This window comes from Aethina tumida, chromosome 2, assembly GCF_024364675.1.
Source record: "Aethina tumida isolate Nest 87 chromosome 2, icAetTumi1.1, whole genome shotgun sequence".
NCBI classification, from domain to species: Eukaryota; Metazoa; Arthropoda; class Insecta; order Coleoptera; family Nitidulidae; genus Aethina; species Aethina tumida.
In genome coordinates this window covers 15,716,014-15,742,352 of record NC_065436.1, presented here as the reverse complement: position 1 = coordinate 15,742,352, position 26,339 = coordinate 15,716,014, and the positions used below count along the sequence as shown (strand labels likewise).

The window sequence follows — 26,339 nt, the reverse complement described above, 5'->3', positions numbered from 1 at the left end:
GAGCGAAATAAGAAAAACGAAAAGTTGGCGAGTGAACCAGCAGATATATACGTTCCTGTTATAACATATTCGATACAGAGCGAGTTGGAAAAGATACAGATGGTGAAGTTTCATGTGCGGGGGAGGGGAGAGCGACGCGAAACAACTGAAATGAGAGGTGCGCTTATCTGAAAGTTTCAGAAGTTGACACAATGGGGAGCTGTCTGATTCGAATTCGGCTGAGAATTGTTAAATGTTCGCAATAACTTTGAATCAATTATAATTAGATATAATGGCTTTATAAGCCAACATTAATTTGACGACAGACGTTGTGTATTTGCGGGAATCATTTTTGTTCCTGCGAGCAGGATTGTGTTCGAAATTGCGGTCCTTTGACTTGCACGAGATGCAAGTGCTAAACTAAACCACAAAATATTTCATTAATATCATCAGTTGGAAGCCAGAATGTAATCTGACAAGACTCAAATCCGGCGATTCATTGTTGTTAAATGACGGTCGCCGTTTCTCGGAAATTAAACTGGATTTGAATTAAAACACCTCAATATAAAATTCTTCGCAAGTTCATTAAGCCATATCACTTGGTGGTACCTGGTACCTGGTCCCCAAGTAGAGGTGGTCATTGGCCATATCTTAGAAATTACTAAAAGAATAAATAGATATAAAAAATGGCCCTAAAAGAACTTTTAACAGTATTTGATAGTCTCTAGATAAGCTTCATCAGAAGAAATTCGAAAATTAAATTATGGATAAATTACTCTTATTCAGTCTTCTAAAAAGATCAGTGACCTAAAATAAAATTGTTCTCAAATCTCAAAAGGAGTGTAGAATGATAAAATGTGTGTGAGTGACAAATACATTAAATTAAATAAGATAATAAAATAGTTGAAATAAATTCACCAGGGTAGTATTCAGGCATAAAGAGTATCGTTACACATTTATTTAATTTATTATTATTGTTATTTATTTAAAATTACAGAAAATAATATCAATTATAATGTACATTTTTATGCTAAATTATTGAGTATCAAATATTATTTGGTTATCATTCGTTTCAAAAACTTTACATCGTACCTTATGTGAATAGCCTATATATTATTCCATTCATGTGTGTTACAAATACATTAAATTAAATAAAATAATAAAGTAGCAGAAATAATGATAATTTAAAACTATAACAAACGTTTTTAACAAACAACTTAAACTGGTGGTTTGTTATTTATAAATTTAGTTTCAGAAACGTGATCAATATACCAGAACCATTGATTATTGTAAACAAAATTATACAGTTAATACCTTGAAATACTTATTTTCCAACTATAACTGGTGTTTTTTTTTAGTTACATACCATATGCATGATCAGTTATTAGAATATCTATACTCCATTCAAACTAGACAAGGAGTAACAAATTTTGTTGGGTGATTTTGGTCAATTCGGAAGGATTGGCCCATTTTTTCGCATAGTTCATGCTTAAATTTTACCAGGGTAATATTCAGGCATAAAAAGTATCATTTCACATTTATTTAATTTATTATTATTGTTATTTATTTAAAATTACAGAAAATAATATCAATTATAATGTTCATTTCTATGGTAAATTACTGAGTACAAAAGGAATATTTTTTTATATTTTATATTTCTCTAAAAATATTATTTAGTTATCATTCGTTTCAAAAACTTTACATCGTACCTTATGTGAATAGCCTATATATTATTCCATTCATGTGTGTTACAAATACATTAAATTAAACAAAATAATAAAGTAGCAGAAATAATGATAATTTAAAACTATAACAAACGTTTTTAACAAACAACTTAAACTGGTGGTTTGTTATTTATAAATTTATTTTCAGAAATGTGATCAATATATCCGAATCATTGATTATTTTAAACAAAATAATACAATTAATACCTTGAAATACTTATTTTCCAACTATAACTGGTGTTTCTTTTAGTTACATACCGTATGGATGATCAGTTATTAAAATACATATACTCCATTCAAACTAGATACGGAGTAACAAATTTTGTTGGGTGATATTGGTCAGTTCGGAAGGATTGGCTCATTTTGTCGCATAATTCATGTTTAAATTTTACCAGGGTTATATTCAGACATAAAGAGTATCGTTACACATTTATTTAATTTATTATTATTGTTATTTATTTAAAATTACAGAAAATAATATCAATTATAATGTACATTTTTATGCTAAATTATTGAGTATCAAAGGAATATTTTTTTATATGTTATATTTCTCTAAAAATATTATTTGGTTTTCATTCGTTTCAAAAACTTCACACCTTATGTGAATGCCCTATATATTATCCTATTTGTGTGTATTACAAAATTTAATAAAATAATAAATGCTTATTATTTAAATTAGTCAATGTCAAACATACATTATTCTGTTGTAAAATTTTGTTAAACCACAGAGTGACCACTAGTAATTATAATCATTGGTTTTATTAATTGCTCTAGATTAAAATCAAATACATAAAATATGTATAATAATTTTACAGGTAACTCAATTAAAGGAATAAAGCTCAATCAGTAAAAGAAGTATCAAAAAATTTAAAATTAAATCAATTACATAATAGATAAAAATCTTTCCAAAATAATTCCAAGAGCAGTCTTTCATTGTCATGTCCAACACCATACAGAACACAGAAAAATAAATTTGTCAATTTTAAACACCCCACACGATACTTGAATAATTACTAAAAACGATTACTCAGATACAAAGAAGGGTGATGTTACGCATTTTCTGCTGATTAATTCGAAAATCTCCGAATTAATTTGCGGGGATACGTAATTACTTTTTGTATATTAACAGGGTGGTTTGTTATTTATAAATTTATTTTCAGAAATGCGATCAACATACCCGAAATATAGATTATTTTAAACAATATTATGAAATTAATACCTTGAAAAACTTATTTTATATTTGGACTTATTCTTTAGTTTCGATGTACAAAAAATAAATTAACTAATGAGTATTTTATGTATTTTTTTTTAATATTTTGGAAATAAGAAACAATATTGTGATTATCTGAACAGTTCAGCTTCAGTTCTTCAAATTGGAAAGTGCCTTTGTGCTAAAATAATTAGAATTAGGCAATAATTTAGTGATACAAAAATTTGAACAGCTAAATTCGGTCGATAAATCTGTTTTATACCAGAAATCAAAATGAATATTTTTATTACAATAATTTATTAACTGATCAACCCCGTTAGTAAATTAGTCAATAAAACTTGTACGTCATTACATTAAACTACCATATCTGATTAAAATACGAATAAAATAGTTAATATTAAAAATATCCAATCTGAAAGTTTAATCAACGCGGCTTATAATGATTGCCTATTTAACTTCCAAATGAGAGCCGAGTGTATAATTTTTACATTACAATTTGGAAAGTTTCGTATGCATATTGAAGTTTATTATAAACTTGGCACACGACCGGCCTGTTTATCAACGATATGAGATACAGTTGAGGTATAAAAAGGGGCGATTGGTGGGATCAGACTGAAAATCCAATCAGTGTACGGCAATCAGCGGTAATGGGGAGGCATCGGCCGCGAATATACCGGAATTGAGTCGGCGTTACTGGCTCCTCTAAATTCGACTTCGATACATGCGATATCGATATCCTCCGATGGCTACTATTTAGGACAATAGCCGAAACACCATCAATAACACTCGACTATTAGCCTGCACGGCAGAAATAAAGTCCTTCCCGTCGACCCCCCGAACCGTTGAGCCTCGACTGCATGAGAGCATTTTAATTTTCGCCACGAATACTTTACATTGCATTAAGTGGATTTTGCTTTTTATTGAGGCCTTTCCAACTCCATTGATTCGTTATTTTATAACCGGAACTTCGATTTTTTAATGTATAATTAAATCGTCCCTCGTTGGTTGGTAAAATATTCGTTTACATTAATATTTGGCTTCTGTGTCATCAATTTATTTATTTGTTTTCCTATATTCATATTAATTTGAAAACTTTTATCTCTTCACCGTGTATTTTCCCACATGCATAAAATATTTGGAGGATTATTTTATTTTCCATATTAAATATTTGTTGGGAACAAGACTGCAGAAAGTATAAAACCAAAGTAGTCTCTCTAAAAACAAATAAACGTATGTTGAACTCCTCCGATTATACCTTCAAATACCTCGAGCAATGTTTCTCTAATGTCAATACACAAGAAATACCAGTAGGACGTTATAAAGGAAATGCTTGCGTTTATAAATGGGAATTAATATTTAAACTGATTACAAATTTTCTAATTTATGGCATCTTCTTAATTATAAATATTGATTTTGTTCAAATTCAAATAGTACTCTACATTTAACAATAATCATTAATAATATAATTAATGAATTATTGATGGGTCTAATAATGAATTGTAAAACATGTAAAACTGACTACAGATTTTCTAATTTACGTAATCTTCTTAACTTTAAATATTGATTTTGTTCAAATTCAAATAGTTCTTTACATATAACAATAATCTTAATTATATAATTAATGAATTGTTGATTGGTCTAGTAATGAAATTTAAAACATGTAAAATTGATTACAAATGTTCTAATTTACGTATCTTCTTAATTTTAAATATAGATTTTATTCAAATTCAAATAGTTCTTTACATATAACAATAATCACTAATTATATAATTAATGAATTGTTGATTGGTCTAGTAACGAAATGTAAAACATGTAAAATTGATTACAAATTTTCTAATTTACGTAATCTTCTTAATTTTAAGTATAGATTTTATTCAAATTCAAATAATTCTTTACATATAACAATAATCATTAATTATATAATTAATGAATTGTGGATTGGTCTAGTAATGAAATGTAAAACATGTAAAACTGATTACAAATGATCTAATTTACGTAATCTTCTTAATTTTAAGTATAGATTTTATTCAAATTCAAATAGCTCTTTACATATAACAATAATCACTAATTATATAATTAATGAATTGTTGATTGGTCTAGTAAAGAAATGTAAAACATGTAAAACTGATTAAAAATGTTCTAATTTACGTAATCTTCTTAATTTTAAGTATAGATTTTATTCAAAATCAAATAGTTATTTACATATAACAATAATCACTAATTATATAATTAATGAATTGTGGATTGGTCTAGTAATGAAATGTAAAACATGTAAAACTGATTACAAATGTTCTAATTTACGTAATCTTCTTAATTTTAAGTATTGATTTTATTCAAATTCAAATAGTTTTTTACATGTAACAATATTCATTAATTATATAATTAATGAATTGTTGATTGGTCTAATAATAAAATTTAGAACATGTAAAACTGATTACAAATTTTCTAATTTACGTAATCTTCTTAATATTAAGTATTTTATTTAAATTAGTTAGTTAATAGTTTTTTACATTTAACTATAATCCATAATTATATAATTAATGAATTCTTGATTGGTCTAGTAAGGAAATATAAAAGTGATTACAAATTTTCTAATTTGCGTAATCTTTTTAATTTTACAATTTGATTTTATTCAAAATCAAATAGTTCTTTATATATAACAATAATAATTAATTTTATAATTAATGAATTATTGATGGGTCTGATAATAAAATGTAAAACTGATTACAGATTTTCTAATTTACGTAATCTTTGTAATTTTACAAATTGATTTTATTGAAAATCAAATAGTTCTTTACATATAACAATAATAATTAATTATATAATTAATGAATTATTGATAGGTCTGGTAATAAAATGTAAAATATGTAAAACTGATTATAATTTTTCTAATTTATGTAATCTTCTTAATTTGAAATACTGATTTTATTCAAATTCAAATAGTTCTCTACATTTAACAATAATCCATAATTATATAATTAATGAATTATTGATTGGTCTAGTAATGAAATGTAAAACATGTAAAACTGATTACAAATTGTCTAATTTACGTAATCTTCTTAATTTTAAGTATAGATTTTATTGAAATTCAAATAGTTTATTACATGTAACAATAATCATTAATTATATAATTAATGAATTGTTGATTGATCTAATAATAAAATTTAAAACATGTAAAACTGATTACAAATGTTCTAATTTACGTAATCTTCTTAATTTTAAGTATTGATTTTATTCAAATTTAAATAATTCTTTACATATAACAATTATCACTAATAATATAATTAAGGAATTGTTGATTGTTTACGAAATGTAAAACATAATTGGGATTAGTAAAAATTTACATGTTTAAATATTGTTAAAAATAGGATCAAATAAAAAAACAGAAACTCCGTTTAATCTTAACTAAACAAATTCACAGTGAAAAAGAAATAATGTATGTAAATTAATTGAAATCATGATAGTAAAACGGTCTGAAGTAAAATTATCTGTGAAAATCGTTTTCACAAAATGCTTTACTGCTTGGTTGTGCATGCACGTTGCAATTAAATCAGTATCAATGTGCCGCCATCTAATGTAAATCATTCCCGAAGTCACACCGATTTCCATGAACATGCACCAGATTCGGATACCTATAATTATTTGCTCTTTTGAACTCCTTTCAAAGTTTACATGATACAGATACATCATTTAAAATAAAACTGTGAACGTCAAGCAAACACATCTACATAATATTTTTAATAAAACTGAATGTCCATTTTGTGCCAAATTATTGTATCTCAAAAAATATTTTTTTATATATTTATATTTCTCTAAAAATATTGTAAACTTTACAAAGTATCGTATGTGAATGCTCTATATATCATTACATTTGTATGTGTTACAAACACATTAAATTAAATAAAATAATAAAGTAATAATATAAAACTATAATAAACGTTTTTATCAAACCAATGTTTTTCTTTAGTTAAATACCATATGTATGTATCAATTATTGGAATACCTATACTCCATTCAAACTAGATACGGAGTAATACCAAATTTTGTTGCGTGATATTGGTCAGTTCAGAAAGATTGGCTCCATTTGTCACATAGTTATAGACATAAAGAGTATTGTTACGATTTATTTATATTAAAATTGCAGAAAATAATAGAAGATTTTAGACTTTTCATTTCCGTTTTCCTCCAACGTAATATTTTTGAACATTCCCTCCTTATTCGTTAAACTTACTCCAACCTCGGCGCAACAGAAGCTAATTGAAATATGACGCAGATCGGATTAAACTGTAAATTAATCAGAATTATAAGTATTCGGAAATAATGGAACAAGCAAATGAAAGGAACCCTACATAATGGGATTTTAAAACTCAACACATTTTAATTAAAAAATATACCGTCGTCCCTTACAATGGTCAATTTATCATTGTTTTTATTTTGGCAAAACCCAGACAATGTTAATCGACGTAATACATCAGAGTAATGAACACTTCTTGGGCCGAGTGATTCTCGATTTATCTTGTCTTCGGTTTTTGAAGGTTAAGATCGTGCAATTCCAGATGGAAACACATTTGTATTTTTTTCGTTACGTACGCGTTTTATCCTGTGTTTTTGGGTCTCCGTTTTGGTGGGGGCAGTCGGTGGCCATTCCATTATAGCGTCGGTAAATCTCTTTTTTCGATTGATTGATATGGGTACCGGGAATTACAGGGGATCCTTTTTTGAACCAGTTAAAAACTAATAAGCTTAATGCCGGTAAACCAATTTTACTCTCATCTCAATTACCAAATACTTTTCATTAATTGATTGTGTTTCTATAATGACGAACTCTCTCTCTCTCTGATTATTGGATATGTATTTACGCTTTTATGCTGATGTTTGTTACAGAATTTTTGAATAGGGCATTTGGATTTCCATCTCATGCGTAAATTAAGTGGTTTCTGTTCAATCGAAGTTTATATTAACTAAATATGAGCATTATCCTGTGGCACCATGTTATTACAGGATTCCTAATAGGACTTTCTAGTACCATTAAAACGTTAGTGTTAATGATAATCCAAACTAGATTGACATTAATCAATCACAAAATTGTGTCAAATTTGTCGTTACTTCTCGAATATTGTGATTCTATTTCTAAATCTAAATGGACACTATCGCTCATATGCAGAGCATCTTTAGAAATTTTCATTTTACTTGATAGAAGTGTACGTTTAAATACCCAGATTATTGTCAGTTATGGATTTTATTCATTTGTCTTCTTATTACACTCTATAAAGCACAGATTTTATATTTTAGTGTCGAGATTAGGAGATATTATACGATACTAAAACTACACGAAACTGACAATAAGTTGTTACCTTATTTTAAAATAATATTAAAGTCATGTAAATGTATGCATACTTTAATAGTTTGTCATTCGATGGAAATACAATGTAAAGATTTATACTATCGCTCATATGTAGAGCAACTTTTGATTTTTCTTGATAAAAGTATACGTTTAAATATCTATATTATTGTCAATTATGCAGTATGTTTGATAAAAACAATACATCAATATAATTGTTTATTAGTGGGTTTAGTTAGGTATTTATTAATATTTGAAAAATATTCAAGGGTCAAAAGTCTAGCAACTTTAAAATAAAACAACTTTACGTACATTTAGCCATCTTTTATTTAGTATCTAGTAGCATAACCATTATTATTAATAATTTCTAAACACCTTTCTTCATCGATTTTGGCAGCTTTTCAATATAATCGTTCGAAATTTCTTTCGAGTGAGTTTGAACTTCTTCATAGAGTTCTTTCATATTTGACAGACTTTTTGCAGGGATTTTCCGATCAATTTCTTCTCAAAGATTTTCCCTTGGATTGAGGTCTGGATTTTGTGCTGGCCAAGGTATGACACGTACTCTTTGAGAAGCGATCCATTCTTTAACTAAGACGTATGTTTCGGATTGTTGTCGTGTTGGAAGGTTCACCTTAAACTGATGTTACCTTCGTCAAATGGAAGCATATGATTCTAGAGAATTTTACGATAAACAAAATGATCGATTGTCGCGTCTAACTTAACCAGTGGGCCCATGCCAAACCCAGAAAAACATACCAAACGATAACGTCTCCTCTACCATGTTTCACAGTGGGTTTAGTGTTCTTGGAATTATACTTTTCATTAATTGGTCGTTTCACCTGTGAAATACCATCAGATTTGAATAATTGGAGCCGACTTTCATCGGGAAACAAAATTGTTTTCCATTGCCCATCTGTCCAGTTCACATGTTCTCTTACAAATAGTAGTTTCGCTGTTCTATACTTTGCAGAATTGAAGGGCTTCTTTACTGGTTTTCTATCATAGAGACCAGCTCGTTTAAGTTTTCGTTTTATGGTACTCACCAACATACTGAGTTCGTTTATTTTTTGATTTATGCGGGATTTGCTGATAAAAGTGTCACGAACAAAAAGCGTTTTTGTTTTCCTATCCACAGCTCTGTTAGTCTTGCATTTTCTACCTCTTTTGAGAACTCCTTCCAGTGTATTCCTTCTGTTAAAATTGGGAATCGTCCTTGAAATGATCGATTTGTTTAAATTTAAATCCACTGCAATTTTACTGTTTTTCACCATTTCGGAACTTTTCTACAATTTGTTGTTCAATTTGTATCCTTAAATGGAGACTTCTTGGCATTTTTAGCTTTAAGGAACGATGTCGGGCACAGAAATAAATTATAAAATCAATTGTATTGAATATAGGGTCGGTTGCTTTACTTATGAACTCTGTCCGAAATAAAATGTTGTATAAAAACTTCGTAAATAAAGATATCCGTATATAAATTGAGGTACGACATGTTTAGATACTTATTAATTATAAAATTAATTTAAATTAAAAAAAATGTTCTTTTAATAAAATGATTATGTTTTCATAATTTGTTGCTGTACATATGGGCGATGGTGTACACTTTTTAAAATTACTATTGAAACACTCATTAACTTTTTTATTTGATGAACTTTAAGATTTAAATATTGCATACGAAGTAAGTAATGAATCAGGAGAACGTGGAATTCGTTGTTTGAACTAATTATTTGACCATTCCAGTAATACCATGAAGTTCATAGATAATTGCCAATTTGTCAATAAATGTTGATCGACCAGTTAGTTCATTGTTCATCTAAAACCTACACGTTTGTATTTGGGATTCTCCTCGTACACAACAAATAGCTCAACTACAAATATATGCAAGTATTTCGATAAACAGATTACACATGTTACACAGAACGCATTTCAGATCATCGAGTCAACAATAAACATGTTTACGCTAATATTAACTGCGACTAATTACTGTGATGGTTCTTAAGTGTTGCAAATTGTGGTTTGTGTGCAGAATGGTTTGGTCAAGTTCACTTTATCTTTGATGTTTATAAAGAGAATCCATAATTGGGGCTCTTGTGAATGGTCCTTTAATTATAACTTGTTTGTAATTGTCAAATAACAATTATCTGTCCTTAAAAAATAAATAAAAAATCGAAACCTTTTTTATAAACGGAATCTCAAGGTGAATTTCTTGTACAGGAAAGACGTAACCCCCGTATCAGCTTCGTTATGAATGTATCCATAGCTTTCAGACTCTCTTTACCGGGTTTTTATTCAATGGCTGTAAATTACGGGGCAATAAATCCAAAAAGAAGCATGTGGATCAGCTTAAGAGCTTGTAAGGTTTGACGTATCCTCAGTTAACCATAAATAAATGCGTTCTAAGCAGCATGTGTGGCAATAAATTAGGCACCGAAACGGGTGACAACTTTACTTCCCTCATTAATAAATTCTTTTTAATTAAAACCTCATCTATTTATGTTGTTTTCGTTGTACGTGTCAGAGACAAATTTTAAATGACACAATATTTTTCTTTCTTAAGTTTACGACTTTCATTAATTTATCACCCCTCAAACAAATGTCTCATTTTACAGACGGTGTTTGTATTTAAAATATTGATGTACAAATTAATATTAATAATAATTTGCCAATACAAATTGAAATAGTAAGTAATTGGATGTGTTAGTTGTATAATTCAATAATCTAGTGACAGAGGAACAAATTTATTTATTTGTTGATCGAATGGATTAATTTGTTTATACATTCCCATAATTTATTACTCGATTACCACAATACCGGGCAATATCTGTGTGAAATGAAATAATATTTATGAAAAGCTTGTCTACATATAATGAATAATTTGTATCTGTATTAAATCTGTTTAAACCATGATTAATTGTTTTATATTAATTTTAAAAATAGCTTAAATTTTCCAGTAAAATTATTTTCGTTATTTTTATTGTATAATTGTTATATTTATGTTTATGAGTTATTTACATACAATTATTATATCAAATGTGTTTTGAAAACTTTTAGCAACATCGTAATGCACCTTTGTTTTATAATGGCTTAACACACTTTATGTTAAGATTAATGACAAAATAATATTCGTGATAAACATGATTTATTTTAGTTCGCGGGAATTGAAAAATAATTAGGAAAACTATATTCAAGCCTGCATGAAACACCACGTAAGAAAATGCATTTATCTTTTAACGTTGAAACCGGGCTGAACCTCGAGAGGGTGTATTAAGAGATAAGGAACGCAAAATGTACGGTCTTTATTATATTTCAGTAATTTCCTCGAAAGCATTTTGTATATTTCTGTTTGAGTTGAGGTAGTTGTAATGAGCATGAGTGAACACGTTTTTGCTCAGTTAATTAAAGTATCCGTTACAATGTTTTCAGTTTTTACCTCGACTGTAATTTAGAAATGTGAAAAGGGAATAAGGATTCGAATATAAAGTCACTCATTAGTGTACAATGTCTTGATTGAAATATTATATGAAATTGTAAAACAATGTTAGATTGTCTCTGTTTACTGTCTCTTAGTACATCATGTCTCTCTCAAAATTCAGACTGATCAAACAATTTTCAGTCTGTATATTTTTATTATATTTTTTATATATATCCACATATAATTGCAAATAAAATGGCTACACCATGTCCTGTACCTAAACCCAATGCTGAAATATTAATTTTTAGCGTTCACATTAACAAAGAACTATTCCCTAAGAAGCAATTATTAGAACTCATTTTACGTTACATTAAAAGTAAACTTATTGATGTTTTTAAGATAAACAAAATTAGTCATAAATAATGAACACTGTATACAATTTGGGAGCACTAATAATAGATCTTTATAGGATGTTCTTTGGTTAACGTGTACCTTAAATTAACTTTTCAGCATAAAAATTGGAAGATATTTCACTTAAATCAACTGTTAATATTTTTGGAAAACTATTAATAACTGAAAAACAATTGGGTTTAGGTATAGAACATGGTATAGCCGTTTTATTTAAAATTAGACGTAGAATTTAAAAAATCTAAAAATATACAGGGTGCTCCATTGAAAATAACAGTGTTGGTGTCACTTGAAACCAAAAATGAAATTTTGCTCAAAATAAATTAAAAAAGTTCAAGTCAAGTTATAATTGTCATAAAAATTTCAAATCAATATTTTTTTCTATTCTACACATACTTCTAACGGATAAGTTAGGTTAATCACTCCCTATTTTAATTTATCACAGATTTTTATTCTATTAAACACAAAATTGGAAGACATAAAAATATTTAAATATTTTACTTTCTCTTTAATTATTAATATTTTTCTCTTTTATATTTCTGCTTCACTTTAGTATACTGCTTGTTAATTAAGAATAAATTTATTAATTTTAAAAGATTTTTTATTACATTTTCAAAAAAAATTATTCAAGATTTATTAAGCCATTAATAAACTCTGTATTAGCAATTTAATTTGAGAACATAAATTCAACTACCGTCTCAATCAGTTCAGTATTTGATTATGCACTGAAATTCGAGAATTTCTCAGTTAATCTACTAAATTATTCCGAAATCAGATTGAAAGTTTTGAGTGGATTTATATTTTTATTTATCTGTTTATTTTTTACCATATTTATTTTAAAAATTTATTTGTTGATGAACCTTTATTGATATAAATTTGTTATAAAACGCCCGTAACTATTTACCAGTATTTTTTATTCCGAATATTTGATTAAAAAGTGGAAATAAAACCGTCACCACCAATTTCGTTCGAATTCGAAATTGAAATTCAACTGGCATTTCAATCAATCCAGCATCTGTTTTGAAATTGATTATACACCTGAAACCGAGAAATTTAAAGGTTAATCCGGATGTGAATCAGATTTACGTTTCAGTAGGTACATTCAGTAGAGATGTACTATAATTTTCCAGTCGAGTATTTCTAGTAGTTTGTTGCACGGATGCTTATACTTCATCCTTCGAGACGAGAGAAGACCAACGCGTACACGATCGTCGGCCCTGTGAGAATTCCTGCTATGCCGCTTGGGTCTGCAGCAGAGAGCACTCAACCATAGCTTGTAATTGCCGAGTCATTATGTTAACATTGTGTGGATAGTCCTGCATTGCTTGCTGCTCCTAACTATACTGTCGAATGTCATGTGTCGATTGCTCCATGAGGCAATATATTCGACGAATTATATGCGGTATACATCCCGGGCCACCTTTTACTACCATTGAAATTCAAACGCGCATTATGAAATTACTAGGATGTCATTTGCGCATTACATCACAAATGAATGACCAGCTTTGTTGTTTATTAGCACGTATGCGCCTCACCGTCAATTTGGACACAATATGAACGATGCAATTGGGCTTATGAAACAATTAATTTGTTTAATTGACTAATGTGTTAAACATAATGGGCTGGTTAAAATGAACTTAACTCGGACTTCCACACGTTAAATCGACTATTAAATATGGGTCAAGTTCCCATCGAATCCCATTAATGCACAACCCTAATTTAACGGGTTAAACGCATCGACTTATTTGCAATCATTCGGACCAAGTTCATGTGGTGCGTTAATTCGTTAATCCATTGAAACGGTGATGTAAGTTGGCGGATTATTCTATCCTTTTCTATCCTAGAGATGCATCGCATTCGATATTCGGCTTATTGGTTTTACCTTTCCAGCTGGGTGGCTGTAAACCGTTATTCGGATTTAGATTCGAAACTACTAGACTTATCAGGGCGAATCTTCTAAATTATTAATCATTTTTAACCGCGAAGTGTTGCTCCATTTAGTTCCAATGCGGCCGTGTCGGATTGCTTAAAAAATCATGATCTGTTGAGTACAGGGATACTTGTTTATGTTACAGCAAACGTCGCGTAAATGTATAATTCCGGCGAGTCCTGACATCTTGCCTTTAACAGCCTTAAACTTGAGTAAGACAAGTGGGCGACATTTCTTCCCGAAACGACCGGCATCTCCGTTATTTTTAGTGCTGGTTAGTTAACTATATGTACCTCCTCCTGGTCTTGGACTTCCATTAGAGGCTGATAATTATCTAGGTTAGAATTTAAGCATATTTTGGGATACTTATAACTATAACATGTAATTGTAAAAATACAATTCCGTCGACTATTGGGCAAGGGCCCTCAGAATATTCGGTGTGACAAGCATAGGCAACAAAATAAATTAATTAAAATGAATTTCCATTATTCATAAACCTTTTGTTAACCTCATTAAAACCTAAACCAAATCACTGTATCAATTTTTGAAGTTAAAACTTCTTTAGCCGCGTTGAGTACCTTTTGGTATGGGAAAATCATCCCTACAACAGATAATTTTGTCTAAAAATCATTTAAACATGTAGGATGAGGAATATAGTGTCAGAAATTACGCTTCTTTTTCAACGAAACTGGAACATTATGCCAATACTCGTAATACTAATTTTATGTGATTTCACCAACAATCCGTACAAGTAAGTGCATTTATTGTTCATATTGTTCATATTGTTCATAAATTCGTGGTAGAATTAATTAATTATGTGCCAAACTTACCCCAATTGGAAGAGGTAACCACAAACTGACACACAAACTAATAGTAGTTCCAATGTTGTTGAAACATAAAATAATTTGTCCTATTTTGACAGTTTCTTCCACGGCACACTAGATTAAAAGAAATAAATTTATAAGAATATATTTTTCAAATATTCCATAGAATTATGTACATGCACAATTTTTTTACAAAATTATAAGAAGCGTGGCAATGATTTCATATATACCTCATTCAACAAGATTTCTGCGACTTACTTAGACTATAACTATAACTATACTATAACACACTTAGATTCACATTCCCGCTGGCGTGGGGTCTTCAGTGACGTCACAAGGAACTAATCAGTGTTACTTGAGGATACTATACCGATTCCCGCTCGATTAAGTGTAACAATTATTATTATATTGTATTATATTTGAATTGTCAATATTTGTATTTAAATGTTAACGGTTATAATCGTATAATGGTCAGTAATGTTTAATTATAGGAATATTTAACTTCTTAATTTGATCATTGTTTTACAATTTGCCTAATGTCGGTAACAAAGGGTACAAACACGAAGTATAGATATATCTATACTTCGTGGGTACAAAGTTTGGCCGTCAGAGTCTGGTACTTAGGCTCGGGCGATGGACGCGGTAGTAACTGCTAAAAATAATATATTCCAAGTATCATTCTTAAGTAAATTTCTTATGTGTTCTCTTTAAAATTAAAATCCCGTCAGTTCTGATAATATAATGCGTGTAATTTGTAAGTCGCTCATGGAAATTTCTTTTGAGTTTGACTAATTTATGAAAATGCTTCACCGTTCTGTGTTTAATCAAGTTTAACTCTTGTATTATGTGACAAGTGTTATTAATAATTATATTACGAGTATATCTTACGATTTCCTCCGAGTTCACTACCATACATATGATTTTATTGAGCCGGCGTTTTACAGCGAATTTAATTCAAACATTAACGCACTGTTGTCAGATTTACATTTTGTTGCGGAAAATGGGAGGTTCCTAAACTCACCATTTTTTTTTTTTCAAATGTTATGTATATAATGTCTTGCTCTAAGGGTTTTTTCGTACTTGCTGAACATTTAAAAAGACGCAATGGATACAATATATTATGTCGTTTATTGCTTCCATTACATTTAAAGAAGAAATTAAAATTAATAATAAGACACAATCGATTAACTTTGGCAACAATGTATAGAGAATCATGTGTGGATATATACCGACTGCAAAACCTATGATTCTACTGAATTTTGAGAGAGACGTCATACATGACAGGGACAATAAAAGATTGATAAATCAAACGACTAATTTCGCCTATTTATTTAGATAATTTGACACAAATTAAACAGATCATAATCATAAAATTTATTTAATAAAGAAAAAAGTGTATCTGAATCGAAAAATTTCCAATAATGAATTATTTAAATTTTATTTGTTTGTACATAGTTATTTTAACTGTAACTATATCTTTGGTATTTATTTTAAATTATCTTATTATTATTATTAAATTATATATATTAAATAAATATTTAGAATTTAATTAAATTATTTCAGTTTATTTTCTATATTATGTGATACAATTTGGAAATAAATTATTAAGTTTTAAAACATTAGTTTGCTCATATCCTTTTCTTGGTTTCCCATTAATAATTATTAATTGTAAAATTATAATAAACCCGTTACTCATTTCCAATTTTTTTTTAAATATCTAGGTTAATTTACAATAAAAGTTTTTTGTTGACAAATTCTCGTAATCCGAGAAATTTAGTAAAAAATGGGTAAAATTTTTATACAGTAAACAAAAAAATAAAATTTGAGGCAATATATTCATAGAAGACTCATTCGACCCCGTTTTTTGTGACCTTCATACTTCAAAAGTTTTGAAATTTTTAACGCTGAAGTCATCAAGGAGTTCACTAAACTGTTTTATAGTATCCCTTCTTTGCATATTAAAAAAAGTGTTTCGAAAATTTAACAATAGTTCATTGCTCATATCGATTTGAACACCATTTACATTTACAATAAATTAAGTAAAATTTATTAGTTAATCTCTCGAAATTATAGAAGATAAATAAATGTTCACAATCTAATTAAAGCTATATTTTGGAATAAAGGACACACATTCAAAGGAGATAAACTAAACCTTATATTTGTAATTGAGTGTGTTGTCATATTTAATTGTAAAATTGTAAACCCTTTTTCAGGAGTATATTAAAGTTTTAACTATGTCACTAATATTTAAACCATAATGTTTCATTTTATTTATTACTCTCTTCTCTGGAGTGCACTGAAAATAAGTTATTCAATAAAATAATAAAAATAGTACTAAGAATAAATTCTTACTCCTAAGAATACTATTAAATAGTGCCACAATGTGTGTCTAAAGTCAATTTTAAGATGAGCGTCAAAAAAGCATATATTTCTTGTACTAACTGAACAAAATTTAAATTAAATTTCTTTATGAAATATTTAAAATTATTCAGTTTTGACCATCACAATTTCAAGAATTTCATAGAGTCTTTATGAATTTTACTTGAAATATGCATGTTGGTGTAACATGTAATCAATACATTACATGTGTTAATTTCACTTTATACGTGTAATAAAGCGGCTTGTCATTTATTTATTATTTTTATCTTCGTATATTTCAGATATAACGTTTTTTTCCTCTCGAAATACCCGAGATTGTAAATTACCGAGGGATTATCCCTGTGCCAGGGGTTTATTGTTTTCTTTATTCCACCACTAGATTAAGTTGGTTGATCGTTCATCCACTGATGGACGGACCTAGTCTCAATAATTCTCCCCATTTCTGTTATACGGTAATCAACATAATTCCAGAATTACATCAACCATCTTATGGTAATATCATTGATATTATCAATTAAAGCGATTCACCATAAACTGATACAGGTGCATTAGGGTTAGTTATACGAGATTAACAAGATACATTCGGTTTAATGAATTTTTATCTGGTGCATAATGAATTTCCGGGTGCATCTTAAACAAAGTTTCACCATAAACACAAGTTCCCTTACTAATTATATTTATTCATTACTAAAGAACAACATGTCTAGTGACTCAATGATAACACGAAACAAATAGGATAGAAAAACTTTTAAATGAGAAAAGTTTTAAACATTTTTTGTTGCGAACTCCGTATGAACAGAAATTTAATATATCTGACAGATACTCTTTGGGGTCAGAATAAAATAAGATTCTGGAACTTTAACGATGCGTTGCAAAACGTATACATATATCTTTGTAGGAAATAAATACGTGTTTATATTTTCTTCGGCTCTTGCAGTTTTCAACCATTTTCTATTAAATTGTGCCGTCTCTTCTGAATCAAATATTTTATACGTGCTTGTAAAGTAATGTTAAATTGCTATTCACAGGTGTGTAATTTGTAACAAAAAATCACATAATTTTAATGTAATTCATTTATAAAGTTTGAATTGAAAATCTAATTCAATTAACTAACATAGTGGTTATAAGTGCAGAGGAAAATTAAATTTATAAGTAAATGTAAGAATTTAATTAGCTAATTAGAGTAGTTCAGTTCCAATCCACTTTAACAATTAAGAAGATACTTTGTTTTATAAAAAAATAATAGTATTTCATAGACTCTACTATTAAAATCATCTAAGTAAAGTTAAATATATAAAACAGTTAGTCCCTTATATATGTTTACAATTATTTAACTTTTTTATATTCTTTATTTATATTTATGTGTATACATTTACTTTTTTTTGGTGGTTTTTGCATATTAGTTATTTAAATTTAAAATATTTCCGGCATTCTCGTAACGATCATATGTATACAAAAATTTGCATTTAAAATATATATATATGTAGATATTTGCCATAAAAACCCGTACAGTGTTTATCTTTGATATCTTTAATTTAATAATGTACAACAATATTTTATTTATGCTTTTTTAAATACTATATGTTTGAAATCTAGTTATAGGTTATAAATAAAGAATGAGGTATTTGATTGTAATAAAAAATGTATTAAGTTGGTCATATACATAAATTATTCACTGGTTTTTATTTTAGTGAGCACGATTAAATAAGTTTATGATCGATTAATCGGTAGAATTAACCTATTTCTTTGTTAACAAATTTACCAAACAATTTCAGTGAACAATTATCATAATTATAATATAATTATATGGTTGAAGAAAAAGACAAAGGTCATCGGGTTCATAATTTCAGGAAATGTTGGTACTTATAAGATACTTCGATGCTGTAAGTTTCAGATTTTTATTTGTAACCGTTTCTGAATAAATCAAAAAATACTGAAAATCAGTAAAAATTGTTGTTCTCAATTGGAAAGAAACTAGAAGCAAATTAATCAAAAATAACTACAAAATTGTTAAAATTGTTTATGCGTACAATAAAAAATTAGTTATATTCTTAAATTTATGACACCCTTCAAGCTTATACCCTTTTGACAATCACTAATTCAAATAGTTTCATTCAGAAAATAATTTCATCCATATTGATATAAAGTAAAATCTGTAAATTAAATTAACCACCGAGTTACATCCGCTGTGAATTCATGAAAAGCAGTGATACTGATTCGGGCCAGTGCCTTACATCAAGATTTTGTATTTTAATCACATCTCCATCTTTCCAATTTTAGATGTTCCCCTTACTTTCATGTCTCGGCGGTCCAAACTGATTACTAGCAGAGTTAGAGAGATGACTACGTGAATATTTAAAATGCCTTTTTGTCATACATAAATTTTTTAAGGGTTATTAAGCTTAAATGTTTTTTTATAACTAAAATCTGTGCTTGCGTAGTCATTCTGATTATGTGGTGTATTCGTTTCTGGAGTGTATGAATAAAAATTTGCTGAAAAGCGAAGTCTCTTATAAATACGACAGTATTAAAGCTCTTCATATGCAAACAAAGGAGATTTTAAAAAAGTTTTACCGGTGATAAAATTTTAGTATTTGAAAATGGTATTACCTCAGTGAAGAAATAATAAATCTGTTTTACGTATTTATTAAAGAAAAAATCCCTATCATGAGTTTTTTAGTAAGTAATAGTTTCGTCCTTTATTTTATAAAACCAGTGTATCAAAGTAGTAAAAAAACGCCCCTAAAACAATTTCACACGATTCACTCGGTTCTAGGTCACACCGTTTTTGGACTAAGACCAAGTTCAATTTGCTGAATAAATTATTATAATAATGCGTGAGAAAATTAGGTCATTTAAATGCAAAGGGTTCACTTTTTATACAAAGGTATGTATTTAATTTATCATAGCTTTCCTGCAATCATATAAACTTGTCCTAGTTTTCGGTCACGCATTTCATTTTTAATATCTTAAAACAAAAATAAAGCAAATAATTAATCAAACGAGGATTTGAATAAAAAATTACTTATTTCTATTAGCATGTTGTTACTACAAGGTAATTATTTTCTGATATTTATTCAAATTAAGTTCAAGAGGGCAATTGTCAACAAATCATGTTTTATTTACAAATTGGTTTTCCTGCTTATTAGTTTCTCTCGACGTAAGCGTTTTGTACGTTACCAAAGTAAATGTAAGCTAAAGCAAACAATACAATATAAATGACAACTAAAGGGGGACGAGGAACAAGATGAATGATAAAAGATTACGGCTGGCAATTCCATATAACCTGTTCTATAAAGAGAAAATTTGTACGTGTTAAAGATATTAATGGATTTTATATTGTAGGGTTTGTCAAGGTTGATAAATATATTTTAAGGACATTTTTTAAACGTTTTTCCGCATTACTTGAGAACTTTATGTTCAAAATTGAATTAACAATTAAAATAAATGCAAGAGTAATAAAATTTATTCAGTATTTATTTATAAATAAGAGTTCGACATAGATAAAAAGTAGTACGTTAAGTATATTATTTACCAAAAGAACGAATATCTATAAAATCCTCATAATCCCTAGAACGGCAGAAAAAGCTCGTATTATGTTACAATTAACAAAGAAATCCATTTACAACAATAAAAAGTTCTGATAAACTCGTATGAACATAAAGGTGAAACTTTCTAACTTTGGATGAAACGAAAAAACTTTTTAACACGTGAATTCTGAAACCTAATTCGAATAATAGGGTTTCAATGGTGTGATATCAAATTAGGTTTCAGTGTAACAATTATTGCATTAACAGAAGGGAAATTAACATCAATAAAATTTATTGAGTTAAATGCTATAATGTAAAATTTATTTAATAATAAAATATTTAAAACTGATGATTTCAGTAACTCTATTTGTGTGACAATGAAGATGGATCAATTATATTGGAAAGTGAAACATTTTTGTGTAATTGGTAATGATTTCAACAAAAAGATAAATTCAATTAATTCAGTTTGACAGAGTTACATTCAATTATTAAATTAAAGTTTTGCTCAAACACTTGTCTTAATCGAAGTAAATTGATACATATTCGACACATAAGTTGGGCGCCAATTTTGAAGTTTCGGAAGAATTTTTTAAATTATTCTGAGCTATTTTTGTTACTTTTTTTGTAAATTGGTATTCAGTTTGGTTGTAAATTTAAGAATAATATTTTATAAACAATTTCAAAATGCATTCAAGTATTAATTTGATTTGTAATTACACCAGATAAATAAGTTGGGCGCCAGTTTTGAAGTTTTCGAGGAATTTTTTAATTTATTCTGAACTATTTTTATTATTTCTTTGTAAATTGGTATTCAATTTGGTTGTAAATTTAAAAATAATATTTTATAAACAACTTCAAAATGCATACAAAGCTTAATTTGATTTTGAAATACACCAGATGAATAAGTTGGGCGCCAATTTTGAAGTTTCTGGGGAATTTTTTAATTTATTCAGATCTATTTTTATTTTTTTTTTTTTGTAAGTTGATGTTCAATTTGGTTGTAAATTTAAAAATAATAATTTATTAACAATTTTTTTATTTTGAAGATAATTAATAAATGATTATGTTATGAATTTTTTGGTCATAAGCTTTAATATTAATTACACTATTACATTATGGGAAGGGAAATTAACAACAATAAGTAGTTAAATGTTATAATGTAAAATTTTATTTAATAATAAAATATTTAAAACTGATGATTTAAATAACTCTATTGTGTGACAATGAAGATGGGTCAATTATATTGGAAAGTGAAACATTTTTGTGTAACCTGTAATGATTTCAATAAAGGAATCATTTCAATTAATTCAGTTTGACATAGTTACATTCAATATAAGATTAAAGTTTTGCTCAAACACTTGTCTTAATCGAAGTACCTCCGTGTTCTGAACTTTCACGAAATCTGGAATTGCCACCAATTTGTAACGACTAATTAGAGCGAGGATTGCGATCGGTAGCAGGTAGCTAAGTTCGGCATCTGTTCAGAGCAGCATTTGGTATTCTGAACAATGTGCACTTGCTCAGATTCGACGCGGTGACCTATGACTTTGTCACGTGTCTAGCTTTATTCCACGACTGTCGCGATTTCAAATCAAATCACACAGTAGGTTCATCTAATTACATGGCTATGAGATCTATGGGCTACCTTGTTTTTACAAACTTCAGCTCGCTAAAAAGTTACAGGTGCGTCAGACCGACTTGTTAAAAATTTCAACGTGCCTTCCCGGAATTAGTACAACTTTATACGACGCAAGGAATTTCAATTACTGTTTACTCTGCTTGTTTCAGTTGAGGAAATACGTAAAATTATTTTCTTTTAAATTTCATTTAGTTAATTAGTTTTGGTTTACTCAGATTGATAAAGTTCATTCCTTTAATCAAAACCTCATGTATATGTTTGGAATATTCAGATGAAATCTGTTGATTCTACAATTATTACAATTGTTATACAATATATCATCAAAAGAGAATTTCAAAATTAAACTAAACTATGAATTAAATCAAATTGTACGAGTCACACTCAAAATAATTAAAGAAAAACGAAATACTAATTTAATAATTAATATTATGATGAAATAAAGGACTTAATAAGTATGTATTTTTTGGAAATACACAAGATTGAAATTGGATAAATTACAATTTTACTAATAGAATCAATTTTGATCTATTTTTATATACTATATATACTATATTCTTGATAAAAGTTTAAAAATAATTTTAACACCTTTTTGTAAACTTATATCAAATTTGGTTGTAAATTTAAGAACAATAGTTCATAAACAACTTTATAATCCTTTATAATATCAATTACACTTATTTCTGAAATCTGAAAAAAAAATCCATATTTTAAATTTGGCGAGTAAACGTATTTATTTGGTTGTAAATTTAAGAACAATAATTTATAAACAACTTTAGAATTCTTACAATTTATCTGATTTTTAAATATATTAGATACATAAGTTGGTCGCCAATTTTGATGAATCCCAGACACTTTTTTTATTTTATTTAATTATATTTTTATTAGCATCCATTTGGGTTGTAAATTTAAGAATCATATTATATAAACAACTTCAAAATGCATACAAATCTTAAATTAATTTTAAATACAATAGATAAATAAGTTGGGCGCCAATTTTGAAGTTTCCGAAGAATTTTTTATTTTATTCGGAGCTATTTTTGCTATTTTTTTGTACATTGGTATTCAGTTTTGTTGTAAATTTAAGAATAATATTTTATAAACCTTTTCAAAATTCACACAAATCTTAATTTGATTTGTAATTACACCAGATAAATAAGTTGGGCGTTAGTTTTGAAGTTTTCGAGAAATTTTTAAATTTATTCTGAACTATTTTTATTATTTCTTCGTAAATTGGTATTCAATTTGGTTGTAAATTTAAAAATAATATTTTATAAACAACTTCAAAATGCATACAAAGCTTAATTTGATTTTTAAATACACCTGATAAATAAGTTGGGCGCCAATTTTAAAATTTCCGAAGAATTTTTTAATGTATTCAGAGCTATTTATATTATATTTTTGTAAATTGGAATTCAATCTGGATGTAAAATTAAGAATAAAATTTTATAAACAACTTCAAAATGCATACAAATATTAAATTGATTTTTAAATACCTCTGATAAATAAGTTGGGCCCCAATTTTGAAGTTTCTGAGGAATTTATTAATTTATTTAGAGCTATTTTTATTATTTTTGTGTAAATTGATATTCAATTTGGTTGTAAATTTGAGAATAATATTTTATAGACAACATCAAAATGTATTCAAAGCTTAAATTGATTTTTAAATACACCAGATAAATAAGTTAGGCGCCAATTTTGAAGTTTCCGAGGAATTTTTTAATATATTCAGATTTATTTTTATTTTTTTTTTGTAAATTGATGTTCAATTTGGTTGTAAATTTAAAAATAATAATTTATAAACAATTTTTTTGTTTTGAATACAATTAATAAATGATTATGTTATGAATTTTGAAGTTCATCTGAAAAACTGAAAATTTTCCAAACATTGCAAAATACACAAAATAAGATACAAATATTTGAAATATTAACTCATTTCTATTTAATTTATGTTCCTGACATAATACTAATACGTAACATATATATGATTTTTGAAACAAAGGTAAACAAAATCAAATTCCAGGTTCATTCAAGAATAAATTTGACTAAATTAGAAATTGTTGAAAATTCAGGATCAATTTCGATCCTTTTTTCATATAACCCTCATAAATAAGCAATAAAAATAAAAACGCTATTGCCGATAAGTATGTTTAAAAAAACATATTACATTTTCAATGAGGGGAAGTCACTTTTAGAGTGAAAATTTTGTAAAAGAGTGTCAAACATGTAAAAGATACAAATTGATTTATTTAGATTTAGATTTTATTAATTTTAAAATATAATATCTTTTATTTAAGTTAAGTTTGATGAAGTATTTTTTCTTTAACAATTGCAGTAAGTTTATAATTAGTATTTTCTAACAGTAACAGTTAATTCGTCAGCAAACGTATTCTAATTTACAATTGCAGTCTGTTAGACAGCTTGGTAGCAATTAACACTACAATCAAGTCAAAGTTAATTTACTTACAGCGTGTTTAATGATGTTAAAATTAATCTTGTTTGTAACAATAATATGTGGTTAAATAAATTTGTACCAGACAACTCCAATTACGAAACAGTAACATACACGCTCTTTGACATAGAGGTTTCATAAACCCAGTTGACATGGCGAAAATAATTTATTTCGTTTTATTACTCTGTTATTGTCCGCGGTGGAAATTTAAAACTTTTAAATTTTCACTAGCAGCTTTAAGTAAATATTTCATGTGCATTTATAAGACGTGCAGACGGAAATACAATTAAAAATTCATTAATTAATGTATTGTTCAGTAGAATGGGGTTTTATTCATCAAATGAATAAATTTAACAACGTCAACGAAATTAGAACGCCAACGTAATCAATCGCAAATAAATAACAGGGAATTAAAGTTAACTTTTCCGAAAGAAAACACCTATTAAATAATAATAAACTTAAGGTTTATGTTGGGAAGACATTAACGTAGGGTAACGTCTAAAGTTTTTGTATAAAAATAGGTAAAGTATCATGGAACACTTTTAGTGTGTATCCATTGGCAAACGCTTTAATTATAGAAGTATTGATAATTAATTAGTTTGTCGTAGTTTGATAGTTTGGAGTATCTTAGAAAATAATAAAGTTCGTACTTTATTCGTACTTAAAAATAAAAATATTGTATAATAAATTAGTGGTTCCAATAAAAAAATTATGATTCATAATATTTCAAAGTAACTTTTCATATATTTTTTAAGACTAATTGTATGCCTAAAAGCATCATAATGTGTTAGATCCGATATAAGAAAAAATGCCACAGTTTTCATGCCATTTCAACCAGCAGAGCTAGGAAATAAAAAAAAATTGTGAATTGCTTTCGAACAAAGAAACACATTCACAAATCATATTTCATAGCAACAGTAAAAAGGGCAATAAAATTTTTACAACTGTAGATGCTTAACAAGTCTTATATAACCCGTGATTCGAGTCAAGAACCGCAGTGAGTTTTAATCTAAAGTTTAAAGAGGGCTTGAAATCGGTTTAAACTTTTCCAGACATGCTATAAACAATCACTATCTTAACTGATATCGTTTTCTTCTTTTAGAAGGGTTCCGGAAAATCACTTGTGTCTATTGCCATATCCTATTTAAACAAGAGCCGATCTCAATGTTGCTTTATCGTGAGACGTGAGCGCTATAAAGATAATTATTAAATCCCTTCCAAATGTATGCGTAAAAAATTATGGCTACGGCCTTCCGTTTGGCACTTAAATTTTATTGAGAAAATAAAATAGGTTGGTTCTTTCTGATTGTTTTAAAAGAATCATAAATAAAGAACTCGACGATTCTTTTTTCTTTTGAGTTTGAAACAATTTTCTTAAAGATTAAAGTGTTAATCGATAAGTTAATTTCGTGAAGCATTGAATTATTTAATTATCGAATTATTATCTGTTTCTGTTTTGTAAAGTCGTTGTGTATACAAAACAATATCGCAAAAGAAAATACAGCACGAGT

At 27.7% G+C, this 26,339-nt stretch overlaps 1 protein-coding gene and 1 long non-coding RNA gene across 3 annotated transcripts in view; one reads left to right on the top strand and one right to left on the bottom strand.

The window, feature by feature from the left end:
• LOC126264490 (uncharacterized) overlaps nucleotides 1-14,947 on the bottom strand; it is a 40,132-nt gene extending 25,185 nt beyond the window's left edge. The window contains exon 1 of the long non-coding RNA XR_007547187.1: nucleotides 14,838-14,947. This is a non-coding gene — a long non-coding RNA (uncharacterized LOC126264490). The remainder of the gene's footprint in view (nucleotides 1-14,837) is intronic.
• LOC109605875 (limbic system-associated membrane protein) overlaps nucleotides 1-26,339 on the top strand; it is a 217,699-nt gene that overhangs the window by 13,362 nt on the left and 177,998 nt on the right. The window lies entirely within an intron of this gene.